Raw genomic sequence first — 11,997 nt, 5'->3', positions numbered from 1 at the left:
GGTGGAGAACTTCTGTGAATTGATGTGGTTTGTTAGCCTTGTTCCTCTAGGGGTAGGAACAACATGTTTAGGGACTTTGGATCCCTTAGATTATGGACATTTCATGCTTATAGCTGTAAGGCACAAAAATGTCTATAACAGTTGCCCCCTAAAGTATGAGGCCATTTATCGGGTGAAATGCTTTATTAGGAGGATCCGAAGTTCTTTCAATGCTGGGAGGAGACCTGTAATAAGATACAATACAATACATTATTTTTCATACTGCTTTCATGATCTAGCTGAGGCGGGCATTCCGATGCTCAGCTTTATAAATTCATTTTTCTGTACATAGAACAGACAATCGTCTGATGGTAGACTGATAATTTTGATGAAATTATCATCCTTTGGGTAGGATGATTATCTGCTGCAATGATGTACATGTCAATGTCTTTATCTTTCCTGAATATATATCGCAACCCGGATGGATGAAACTAGATCCGGGGTCTTCAAACTCATTCGATCTTCACTCTAAGTACAAGTCGATCCATGTGAGAAATGCTCTGAAGTCGAACATGGAAAGACATCGCTTGATTACCGGTCAATGAGGTAAACCGTTAACAAGCGCGAGAGGAGTCACCGATAATGATAATGACCCTCAAGGTACTGCAGTACAATTCACTTGGTGTGAATAAAGGACTTGGCATCGAACACCACGCAAAATCTTTCGGTCGAAGGTCATTGATGTATACCTATCGCCGGAAGTGAGAAACTTGCCATTGAGGCATGCAAGCTTCAAAGTACTGAAGGGGTTGTTCCTAGATCAACTTCTTGGATAATGAGCTGATGTCGACAAGAAGCGATCCGTCAAAGGAGGGCCTTAATGTATCCCACATCAGTGACACGGAACGGAGCAAATGATTTTGATGGAGGTGAAAACGATCTGATGATATATGATTCAGGGTGGCGGTCATGAAAAGATGAAGGATAATGTATGGCAGTGGATGGGACACGGTTGACTTCTATGAACGACTTCTCTTGAACATATGGCAACACTTATGCGATGGATCAGTAGCATTACCCCAAATATGGATGGTATGGCGAGACCATGGTGATGTGACCGGTGAATGAAACAACCCAACCCGACTGTGGTACAGAGGAAAAGTGTCATGTTCAAGAGCGACTTGCTACCATCAAAGTTTTCTTGAGTTTCTCCCAATTTTTCCCCAATCATTGCTGACCAGTACCTCTTTATTTTTGTCAAGCTTGAGGAGGATAACATATGCTTGTTCTATAACTTGCCCTTCAGGCAAGCCCATCTCTATGTGTTAACGAGCCTAGCGATAGTGAAACTCGTTCTCGTCTAAAGACAAGTTTGTCGCTATTTAATGCTTTTAACGAGTCTAATGACAAAGATAACTCGGTCCTTTTAATTTTTAGAGAGTCTGAAAAGGTACGTAAAGTCAACTCCGAAAGTCCTTTTTCGTCATCTAATCCCTTAAGTCCGAAAAAGTATAAAACAATACAGGAGGGATGAGTTTTCGATAGTTTTAACGAGCCGAACAAAACAAGCGCTCGATCGTTTTGTGCAATAATCCCTCAGGTCCAAAAAGATTAAAATCTAGAGGAGGGATAGCTCTTCCGGTCACTTTATCGAGCTGGAAGGTCAAAACTCGACAATCTTTTCATATTTCATGAGTCAGATGAAAAGAGCTTAAAGAAGACTCGTCTTTTGAGGAATGAGTGATAAAATGGGTTAGCAGCTGATTCCAGGTATGGGTTGGAATTTTCCAATCACGGCAGTGTCACAAGGATGGCTAGTGAAATCACTCTTCGCAGCTGTTCCTCAAAATGGGTAAACAATCATATGGAGGTGAATGATCGGCCAATGGAAAAGTGGAGGTGACGGTGCAAACACGACCAAGGCTTTAATGGCTGATAATGTTACATTCACAGTGGTTATTTACTGGAAGATAGTTCATTTTTTAACGAGCTTAAACGTGGAAAAACACTGCTCAGTCTTATGTTTATTTTTTAACGAGCATGAACTATGTGCTAAAACTGCTCGGATCTTGCGTTTATTTTTTAACGAGCATGAACTGTGTGCTAAAACTGCTCGATAAATCCAGTCATATGATAAGAATGTCTCATTGAAGATGCTATTTTTTATGGAGCTTAGATCTTACAAATATTTGCTCTGCATCCTTTTGTTATGCAAGTTTGGAAACGACTAATCCTACGAGTTTAAAGAGTTAGACCTACAGGTTTAAAGGGAGGACCTAAAAATTTAAAAAATAAATAGCTGCCCCTTGATTGCACTTCAAAAGGTTTGCATGACCTCGGGCATAAAACAGAGTTTCAAGGTTACCCCTACTTCACTTCCGCCGAAACAATTGTTTTACCGAGAGAGGCCTACCTGTTTCAGGTTACCCAAAGATTGTCCTGTTAATCTTTCAAACAAAACACTTCTTCGGCGATGTCTACCAAGATAAACAAAGGTGAGCGACGATGCCCGCCAACTCACATAACTTTAACAAAAGAATCTTATTCTAGAACAACCCCTGTCTCAATCACGGACGGGGTACAGACTAGTCATATTCTCCCGCGGAAACCTACCCTATACACAAAGTTTTCCTACCGAAGTAGACCAGGACGCATGCCCCCTGGGTTCCAGTCATATCCCTCCGAATTACTCGCGCTCATCGGGAGGACGGACCGTGGGTTGAGACATTTCTTGCGTGAAGAGACCATTTAGGGACGGTATATGACTATTTGCGATGCGTGATCCAGGAAATGAAAGCTGGTCCACGAGCTTGACCACTCTTCCTTCATGCAGAAAACACATTACTATAAAGAGTGAGGAGACAATAACTCCCATGCAATATATATAGTCTCGTCCAAGGAGTAGGTTATAATCCAAGGGTCCTTGAACGACCATCACGTTCATTTGAACGGTCCTCCCTTTCAATGTTATGGGCACATTGGGGAGGATCCCTAAAGGTCGACTGGTTCCTTTATCGAAGCCTGTCAAATTTCTCATTTCAGGCAAAAGCGCTGGCGAACCAAGCACTTTCCAAGCAATAGAGGAAAGGATACTCACAGATGCCCCCTCATCAATGATGGTGCCAGCCATTACCATTCTGTATATTTGAACGATAATTCTGAATGGTATGCTTGCTGGCAACCGGGGTCTGCCTAGTTGGTTCCAATCGAAGGATACAACTAGGTTTCTTGGTGGTGGGACCGAATATACGGCCGGGTATGACTCTGACGAAGTTCCTTCCTGCGATAAAGGAATGGGAAAATTGCCCCCTTGTTCGTTAGAGGCTGTGTTGATGAAGAGAATTTGGACGGTGTCATCTTTATTCTCTTCTGTGATGGTATCATTCGAAGATAGAACCTCTGAAGGCAAGACCGGGTCCACTGCCGCCTCGACCTTTTGACTTTCATCAGGTATGGATTCAGATGGTTCATCCTCAATGATAGGTGCTTCGGCTGACCACCTGAGCGGGCCAGCCGGGTTCTCAACTGGTGAAGGACTTGGCAGGAGTTTTTGATATCCAGGAGGAAGTTGCGCTCGTAAAATCGGGCGATCTTCCAAAACTCTTTTAGCCTCGTCTAAGAAGGGACAACGGTGGATGGCATGGTCACCTTCACACAGTTTGCAGGGAAATCTAGCTTTCCCTCTCTATCCTGTGGCTTCACTTTCACTAGTTGACGGTGTGCTGTCAACATGGCTATCAGAGGTTGACGCCACCGAATTGTGCAAACGGGGAGACCAGTCCCTTAGTATCCGAGGGATGCAGGGACAATCTCTGTGGAAGTGGTCTCCCTTGCATATGACACATGGCGATTTAGGCCTAGTCAGTGCTGTGTGTGGATTTTTTTCAGACGACACTTGTTTGCCCCCAGTCGCTTTTGGCTCCTTCTTCTTCTTCTCTTTCTTCTTCTTTTCCTTCTTCTCCTTAGTAACTTGGTTTTTTGTTTTACCAGTTCCGTCAAGCGAAGAGGAAGGAGGAGAGGAAGAATTAGATGAAGTAGAAGGCTGGTGGGTAACTCTGGTATGGTCTAACTATTGATTCGACTGTTCAGGAATAGTGGTGTTCTGAACAACATTGGTTGAGAAGAGCCAGACTGGCAAGCCAATTGTCAGTCCTGGAAGCGACAATGTGGCCATATGGGGCGCACCAACATCTCCCCAAGAGGAGAAGGGACTAGGATTTCCACCAGGGGGAATTCCTTGGTTGGTGTGCTCCATTTTCTCAACCTAAAGATCAACGCAGGAAGAAGGGGTGATTGTTCCGTTTAAAATAAATTTTAACGACGCTTTAGACACAACTTGCTTTTTCAATTTTAAAGAGTCGAGAAAAAGCTAAAGATGAATCTAGTCTCCTTAGATGTTTTAACGAGCCCGAATTGACAAATGCTCGGATGGACTTTTTCCATTATAGAGTCTGAAAAAGGCCAAAAGGAACTGCTCTGGAGTTCTAAGTAGAGGGTGTGCCAAACTTTTCGCAAAACCGCAGAATACTTTTTAAGGTACGGGCGGTCAATCTTTCTGAATGCTGTGTTCAGTGCATTGCGATCAGTAGGGCGGCTGACACGACTTCCTAAGGATAAAGGTTTTATGCCTATAGGGGTCTCCCAATATATACTCGACGGTACGTGGGAGCACAATCCATACTGGCGCTATCGTCCCTGAGGAGGAATCACCCACCATCAGCGAGATCGACAGTCACCAGGCTTTACGACGCCGGAACACGTCTCTAGCCTAGACCTCTATGTTGTGCGTTAAGTTGCAAAGCGTTGTTAAGTTCATTCAATTTATTTTAGGTTGATCTTTCTTAGAAGTTTGCCTTTTGAGGTTCACCACGAGATGTATGATACAATTCCTAAATGCAGTCTAAAGATGATAAGCAATCTTTTATATCTTTTCAACAATGAAAATCCTAGCTACAAAGGGAAAAGAAAGACACCATCTTTTCTCAAAGAGCAATCAGCACACTCTAAATGCACTTTTCCTAAATCAAGCATGCAAACTATCAAGATGCAAGTGCACAATGCAGGTGTTTGTTTTCCTCTCTCTTAATATTGATGCCTAAAAAGAAAGCTTTTTGTACAACTTTGAATTTGCTTTTAAATGACAAATACAAACAAGTTTACTTTTTCGAAATCAGACAGGGTAGAAGAGAATACAACACTTTACGACTTTCGAAATGAACACTTGTTTTGACACTTAAAAGAGACAAACTCAAACCAAAAGCAAAAGTAAACGTATAATCAATTGTAAATAGCCAATGAACTCTCTCCTAAGATCACAATCAACGGATCTGAATCAAGGGCTACAGGATGATTATTTCACTCTTGCAAAGGAAAACTGTAAATGACGCCACAAACACATAAAAACACTCACAGTCTTTTTGTACAAAAGGAGGCGGAATTTAAGCAGAGAAAAGGAGTTATCAGACAGGTACCTATGCTGGTTACAGGCTGCAAAAATCAGAGATCAAAACAAGGCAAAACAGAGCAGAGAACCCCAGCTGCACAAGGCCTAACTGGATCAGCGCACTCCTAACACAGAGGTTTTGACATTCAGCGCAGGTAGCCTTCACGGGACCTGCGTTGAAATGCAGAACCTCTTCACAGAGTCTGCGCTGAAGGAGAAACGAGAGTTCCTCACTGGGTTCTGGGTCACAGTTTGCTGATTAATCTACGGTTTCAGGCCAAATCAAAGCAACAAGCAAGGTACAATCAAAGGGATGCTTTGAAGGAGGACTAAGATCTATCACAAAGGATCATCAAATAATTTGTGAGTCCATTGTTCAGATCATAGACAAATCCAGTGATTGGATCAAAGCAGCAGTTGTCTACTTTGCATCTGAGAATAGCAGATGCAGTTCGATTGCTGCTCTTGAGTCTATGAAACAAACAATGATAGAGACACAAATAAAATGACTAAACAGATCTCCCCAGCAGAGTCGCCAATTTGTTGTGGGGAAAAATGCCTATGCAGGACAATCCTATCCACCTAAGGTGTGACAGTGCCTTAGCAACAAACAGACACAGCTATTCTAGTATTCTTCCTTTATGAATTAAGAATGAAGAGATATGGATGGACTAACCGGTGTCTTCTGTTTGTCCCTCGATTTGGTTTCTCTTCTCTTTGAGGGTTCCCAGCTACTTGCGCTCTTGCTCGCCCAGATTCAACAGGTTCCTGCAAGATCACAAGAAGAGAACACTACACAAAGACATAGATTCATATTCATAACTAGTTCAGGATTAGAAATAAACTAAACATACTAATGCAAACATACATCAAAGATACATCAGTATATAGGGGAAACCAAGATAGCTTTATTGATGAATAACAAGGTTCAAGAGGAGATACAACCAAGAGGGCTCCAATCCAGCATCTCCTTCCCAGCAAATGAAATTCCTATCTTCACCTCCCTTCAAAGCATTAAGCACCCAATGATTCCAATCTCAAACCAACAGCAATTCTTTGCAATAACAAAATTCCAGCCTCCTGGATCTCATGGAGGAGAGATCCATATATAGATGTTTGGAGAGAGGATGAGTCAGCTTGAGATCTGACTAGTGTCCTCTCCCTCTGTCAGTTCTTGCTTCCACTTGGAGAGTAAGAGCCTCTTACTCATCACTAGTCGAATTCATTGAGGCAAGTGTCATTGGAGAAGATTCTGGAAGCTTCCAGGGTCTTTCCACCTCGTTGAATGAACTTGCCATTTGTCACTTCCCGCTCAGCGCACCCTGGTAGTGCTTCTACCTGCGTTGCAGTGCACCTAGCTAGTGTAATCTCTGCATTTCAACGCAGACAGCTAGTGGAGCCTCTGAATTGACCCTGAATTGACTTGTTTTTGAGCAGTTTCTGGTGGAGAACTTCTGTGAATTGCTGTGGTTTGTTAGCCTTGTTCCTCTAGGGGTAGGAACAACATGTTTAGGGACTTTGGATCCCTTAGATTATGGACATTTCATGCTTATAGCTGTAAGGCACAAAAATGTCTATAACAAATGCTGCAACCAAGTTTCTGCACCCTGATATGGTTGTGATGTCATTTGATCCCCTCTATCCCTGCCTTCGTGCAGGTCGCTTCGCTCTAAGGTTTGCAAGACAAGCCCTTTATTCAGTCCTTAAATACCTCTGCGAAAGGGTATGATCAACCTTCACGCAGCCCTAGCCTGTTGCTTAGGTACTTTCACACCGCTATGGCAGCGTGCCGTCCAGATTCCCCAATTAATTTAAGTGATTTGCTTATCTTATCAAATAATTATAGTTAACACCGTGTAAACAGATATTCATAAATGCGTTCAATTATTCAATGTAATCGCATTTGTTCAGACATCACATAAGCATAATAAAGGAAATTCAACCATAACATATCAATATGCATAAATAGAATAAAGATGCATCAACAGAACAAAAGACACAAGAATTGCCAAATATTTTTCTTTATTGATATCTTCCAAGTGATTATAGACTCTATCCACCCTGCGCACATAGCTATAGGGGTCCGAGCACTCAGCTGGAAACTTCTACCCTAGGCATCTACACACTCAGCTGCAGAGCCTCTACCTATGCTACAACCCGAGACTTAGACTTCTTACTTCAGACATACGACTCTCTTACATTGTGTGTCTCTAACTACTTAGAGCTTAGCTCTTTTTATACAATCCCATGGTCCATGGAGCATTGGTAGATCTCTTATAGCTAGCTTTACTTTACAAAACTAAGTGTGGACTACCCTTTATTACACATGACACCTTCGCACTCCGTGACCACAAAATGTGGAGACTTTACAATTTTATTACAAAATTTGACTTAAACATGGGCTTTTAGCTTGAAAACTTGCCTTGGGGGATCCCACTCCCAACACCCATGCATCTCACTTGACTCACTACAAGGCCACACACTTGCTTCCAACAAATATATAACACTTAACTCTGTGCGCTATCACATTTAAGGCATTTCTTTACTACCCACTTCTGGGACTCCTACTCCAAACGGTCTGATGTCTAGTTGTCACTTCTTCCTGGGGATATCCCTTGACATTTTGGTGGGTCCAGCACCATCAACATTTCTGGTGCTAGAATGAGGGAAGATGACAACTTGAGTCCTCAAAGTCTGTTTTGAATCTTTGCACATCTTTCATGACTCACATTACAATTCAACCTCTGACATGTCTGTCTCATAGACGTGATTTGGAAGTGTCAGAGGATCTCTATAATGAATTTTCATGTAACTTGTATGATGGTGAAGGCCAAGAATATTTTATTAGTATGGTGTTGCCTACGTGAGTTTTAGTGAAAGAAATGAAATCCATGAGGATCACATTTCTTTCTTGCTATTTGCATTCACATTTCAAGGGCACGCACTGCAATGGCATGTTACATTGCCTGCATCATCTATTCAATATTTTTATCAATTGATCAAATATTTGGTATGTGATTTATATCAATACAATCGTAAAGCACTCAATAAAAAATTATGAAGTTAAGGAAAGAACTTCATGAATCGACTGAGAAATTTCAAAAACACTTTCACAATCTTGCATTTCAAATTCTTAAAGATGAAATTGATTAGAAATTTCTCAATGAAAGATTTTAGTATCTTCTTCACATATTTGAGAATCCACATATCTTAGAATCTTTCGAACCCGTCCCAGCATACCTCGGTGTTAGAGCTTCTAAATCTAAGATGGACAAGGTTACGATCACAAGTGACCCTCCTTTTGCTTCTCATCAAACAACTTTAGCTCCATAGTGCGAGGTGGGAGAAGGTGCATGCACTTCTGTTAAATTGTCACATCCTCCCACCCCACCTGCTCTGAATATCTACGCAGATTTGGATTGCAAGCCTATTGGTTATCATGCTATCTCATTTTCTCAACCTCCAACCTCTCGTTATGTTGATCCTCTGGATTGTCCTGTGTTGTGTTCTCTCGTTCTAGAATCCACATCTATTTTTCACGAGGATCAGGCTGCTGATGGAGTTGGTGTTGAGTAGCTAACCTGCACTGTCATTTATGATGAGTATGTGTGGGAATATGAAGAAGAACCCATGGTGAAGGATGACCTCCTTTTGCCCACACCTCATCCACTATTTCCTGACATCTTTTGTGATTTTTCCATTTCTGATTTGTATTGTGAAAATCTATCCCCAAATCTTTCTACTTCCAATCATTTGCATAACACATCGGATGTTAGCATGTCATTTGATTGCGGAGAGAAAAAATATTTATTTTTTAATACACCTAGTCTATGATCTTTTCTTTCTAGAAATCTCAGAGGGTGAACATTCTTGTTTTTCATCAACCCCTCTGTATGATTCTTCAAATCATGAAGATGTCGATGAACATATCAAATTTTCTAATCATGGCTACTGCAATCTCTTTTCCCCTTCATTCGATCATGATGTCAGTTTATTCGCTATTGATCTTTCTAAGCCACCCGTATTTGATGATATACCTAGTGATGAAGTGGAAACCCCTCAAGATATCGAGGCACTTCAGCCCGAGCTAATGGTTATGTCAGGTCCTCGTTACCTTGAGTTTAGTTCCACTTCTGATCAAAAATATGTTGAAACGCCCCAAGCTCCTCATCACTCTCCCGTGTTCATTAAACATAAATCTTATCCACAAATTTCACATCCTCCACCTGTAGCAGATGATCCCATCGCTTATGCATTGGAGGAATCATACACAATGAGCACTCTTTCGAAATTAAAGTTGTCTTAATTTTTCATGTTTTCTTGTGTGTCATAGTTGAAAGAGTGTACCTGCTCGTTGTCTGCACACAGTGTGTTGCAACACAATGTTACGTCCGCAGAATATCTTTGTTGTACTTTTACACTTATATTTTCTATGGATGCATTCAAACTTCGAGCATGTTGGTCTTTATTGTCTTATCTTTCTTGTGTCTTGGTTTACTTGAATATCTTAAGTGAGTAGACCCATGCACTGTTTAGCATAGGAGTAGGAGTAGTGTTTTCTTTTTGTTTGCTTTGCTTTGTTTCTTTGTTTTTCTTGCATGTTTTTATTTGCGTGCTTGTTTTGCTTTTGATTTACTTCTGCCCTTTGCTTTCTTGTTTTTTTCTTGTTTCTAACCATAGGTTAGCTTCACATGAAATCATGTTTGGCTCTTGATACAAGCCAGGAAAATATAAGAGGACTTGTACAAATATCAACAATAGGTTATATATTGTCTTCTCTCTCTATGAAGAGCTTTTTGTCTTCAATTGATGATACCATGATGGAAAATATGTTTTTTTTTTTAGAGGGAGTCTTGGTGAAAACACAACGCTTGCACTTTTAACTAGTACCGCCTACTCTAATTAGTTTTTCTATATTTGGTTAGCCCTTGTCAACTCAGTCAAGTAGAGTAAGGCGAGGGGGAAAACTTAACAAATATGTACGAGGTATATACAACATATTTCTCTGAAGGGAAAATGTCATATTCTCTCAATAAGTCAGGATCCCTCCTTCGCCTCATGAAAAATAAATAAGTGCCTATACAAAATTATTTGAAAATGAAAAAAAAATAAAAATAAAGGTGAAAGGATAGAAAGGCTTCTTGTATAGAGAGGTGATGCAAGTAACTCCATCAGGCTACTGACCAGGTTCGCTAGCAGTAGAGTGATGCTTGTGTTCTAGCGTGACTCCATTGGGGTACTGTCTAGGCCTACTGGTTGTGGAGAAATACCAAATATGAAACTAAAACTATGACAGTTATATTACTTGTGTACCAATATACCCCTCATATCCCATCGAAACAATTCAGTTGACATTGCTTGGCATGTGTGCTGACCAATCAAGAGAATGGTAGGGACTACATCTTTCACTCAAGCTAGTGAGGAAGCCGTGAGAATAAAGGAATCAAATAATACTTCCAGAAGAGTTAGACTCACTTTCATGAGACAAGTTCCATATAGAGAGCTATAGTTCTACTAGTGTGTCACCAATTTTGTAACAACTACAACCACCCTCCAAAAGTTTGACTTGCATGCAAATTTCGGAGCCTATCATGGATCCTATGATCAAGCATTCCTTGTTCACTTATTGGTAAGATGGTGATCTCATGCTCCCCTCCTTGATCCTAAGAGTTGTTCACGATTTCATCTTATGTAGAAGGTGTCATCTTTGGACGTGGTGATTATCATTTGTCATGCAAAGGGACATTTTTTCTGCTTCATGGGGAAATGTTTGTGCATATGAGTTATTCTCATTACATAGACATGTTTCACACTCACTTCACACGCTCTTGTCGCGAAGGTTGTTGCATCAAGAAAATTATGTTTCATATGTTCTGGATGGTCTATGTTGTATCACTAAGTGTTTAAGTGTGTGATCACAGCCAAATTTCTATCACTGTTTACATTAGTTTCACTGATCCCACACTTAGCTAGTTTCCTAAACAACCTAGCCTCATCTAGCTTTTTGGAACTGCACACTTCGCTTTTGCAACCCTCAACCATTTTCCCTGCCTATTGGAACCACGCAATGCATAGAAACCACAACCTCCCTTGGCATCCAAAATTGTGCAGTGATTTCCTCCAGCGTCCTTCCCTTAGCTAGAACCCACTCTCTCTAGAAACTACACAATATTGTCCCTCAACATACCAGTCTACCTTACATCCATAAACTACATAGAGGTGTCCTCCCAGGACATCATCCTGTCAACAATCATTGCTAGCTGAAAATGCTTAGATGTATCTCTCAATGATCACAAGGAAGGATGACATGCTATATGACTCTCAAGGAGTTGAGGAGAAGGAGAAAGGAACCTAGGTTATGATAGGATAGTGGGACAACATGAAAACTATGTCAGATGCATGACCCTCTAGAGGGTAAGCATGGTAAGAAAAGTATACCTTCTTGAAATACATCTCTTAGTGTAGCTTGAAGTACTGTTGATAATTGTCATATCATTATGTGTTCAATAACATGCATGGTTGCAAACAATGAAGGTCATTTCGTGTGTCGCATTTACATTTCTTGCTCCCTTTCT

The sequence above is a fragment of the Pinus tabuliformis genome, chromosome J (genome assembly GCF_031772625.1).
Source record: "Pinus tabuliformis cultivar Carrire ecotype Pingquan chromosome J, CPIR1, whole genome shotgun sequence".
Taxonomy (NCBI): Eukaryota; Viridiplantae; Streptophyta; class Pinopsida; order Pinales; family Pinaceae; genus Pinus; species Pinus tabuliformis.
This window is presented reverse-complemented; position numbering follows the sequence as displayed.